This window comes from Musa acuminata, chromosome BXJ3-7 (assembly GCF_036884655.1).
Source record: "Musa acuminata AAA Group cultivar baxijiao chromosome BXJ3-7, Cavendish_Baxijiao_AAA, whole genome shotgun sequence".
NCBI lineage: Eukaryota > Viridiplantae > Streptophyta > Magnoliopsida > Zingiberales > Musaceae > Musa > Musa acuminata.
In genome coordinates, this window is record NC_088355.1 from 26,670,001 (window position 1) to 26,672,500 (window position 2,500).

A 2,500-nucleotide genomic window follows, 5' to 3' on the forward strand; every position below is an offset into this window, starting at 1 on the left:
CAGAATCCTCCCAACTTTTTCACCTTCTCTATTCTTGATGATAGTACTATATTTCATCATGTTGTATGAGATATAACAACTTGGTGAGAGGTAAAAACTTTAGAATGAGATAGTTGAGATTGGAAAAACAAGCAATATAATTGCAGTTAATTGCTGACGAGGAATGAAATAAATATCAGAGAAGGAACAACTGGTCTGTATAGTAATCAAATCCATATTCACCTAAAATTATGCAAATCCTATGAGCAGATATTGCCTTCCTCCAAGTAATTCAAAAACTGATAACATCACAAATTGGCTCAAAATGAACCTTTTTGGTTTTGGGGGAAATAAACTTACCAATTGAAACTAACAAATTTCTTTTCTGCTTTCTTAATGCTCCTGTTAGTTTAATATTAGTTAACACCATAATTTTTTTATTATTCAGTTTGTGATAAGTTAAGCCCTTATGATTTATTCGTATCTAAAATAATTCTTATATTTTAAAAAATGTAACATATAAGTCTCTCCTATCAAATCTAAGTTCACAGAAATAAAGTATGTTTACGTGTCATATTGACTCATAATAAATTATTAATATAATAATTCATATAATTTAACTTAAAAAAAAGATTTTATCTGTTATGGTTTTGGTTATAGACCACTTAAACCCGTTTTGCTCGCATTTAAAATAATCCCTATATTTTCAAAAACATAACATATAAGCTCTCTTATCAAGTCTGAGTTAACAAACATTATAGTCTACTTACATGACATGCTAACTCATAATAAATCATTAATATAATAATACGTATAATCTAAATTAAAAAATCGAGACTACCATCAATGGTTGAAGGAGGCATCGTCGTGGAAGTAACTACTAACAGTAGTATTGAGTCGTTGTTGCCTAGCAGGGCGTCGTATGCACTCAGCCTCTCCCACGCTGACGACAAGTTCAAGAGCTTCCGATCTTGCCTCAAGTGGATGTGTGTAGACCAGTCCAACGCTAAGCATGCAATGGTCTCCTGATCCGTCTTCCTCCTCTTGGTTGTCTTTGTCCCCACTACCTCCCACTTTGTCCTCTCTTGCACCCCCATTCGTTGTGTCCATGACGTGGTGGTCCAGCTCTCCCTCACCTCTGCTTCTGACCTCTCCTATCTTTGCCTCTCCACCTTCGTCCGTTGCTATGGCCTTCGTCGTTTCCTCTTTCTCGACAAAATAGACCTTTTTTTTTAAACTTAAAATACGTATATCATTATATTAATGATTTATTATGAGTCTGCATGTCACGTAAGTAAACTTTAATGTTTGTCATCTCAAACTTGATGGGAGGAGCTTATATACGATGTTTTTAAAATGTAAAGATTATTTTAGACATAAAAAAACTATAAGAGCTTAAATTGTTCATAACCAAAACTATATGGACTAAAATAGATTTTTTTTAAAATTTAAATTATATATTATTATATAAATAATTTATTATGAGTAAATCGATAGTAATGTAACTCAGATTTGATGGAAGAAATTTATGTATTATATTTTTAAAAATATAAAAAATATTTTATATACGAATAAATCGAGGACTTAAATAATTTATGATTTGCTTCAGTGTTAGAATATGTCATGATGCTTTGTTGCAGCACTGACTACAATGACATTGCGGTTGTAGCTTTCCAACTTACGGTAGCCAACAATATATTAGCCCATTTGAGAAACTACAATTACTTATTGCTCTAGAAACTACCTGCTCCGCTGCAAAAGCAACCGTAGTACACAAAAAGGGGCATCCATCACGGCCGCTAAACACCAAATAAAAACCACAACGTAGTGGCCACTTCCAATGATCGAAACCCAAGTCATGGGGCCTCTTTGATAACTTGTAAAATTTTATGTCAGCATATATGATGTAGTATGTCTGTTTTCGAAACACGAAAAGTAATTAGTTAAATTTACAAACGTTTTAAAGCACTTGTGATGCTAGAACTCATATTTTATTGAGCATTTTATCCCATTTTAAAATTGATTTAAAATTGATTTTAAAATTGATTTAATGGGCACAACGATGGAAGAAATTGTCTTTCAATTGCTAGTCACAATATGGGTTTGAACAAAGCTAATTCATTCGTTGTGGAAGCCAAACATCTCGTTGTTCGAAACATTTATCGTCATTGTTGCATCAAATTCAATTATAATATATATTACACTTTTTTTATTTCTTGCATGTAAAATGTCTTCTTTCATAGCCACCATCTTATTATACGCAACACCTTAAACATTCACTTTATCTCGATCTAATTAACAATCAAACACCATCATCCAATTGCATTTGGCTAGAGGCATCATCTATATTCGATTTGACGTCTCCCACTTTGTTAGAATCGACACATCTCAAGTAACTTGTTTGGATAGGGAGAAGAGACTCCACCCTCGTCCATGGTGGATGAAGATGAAGATATACTATGACATCTGGATTCCGAAAGCTCTTTCCACAATGTCTCTTCTTGTCTTCTTGACATATTAT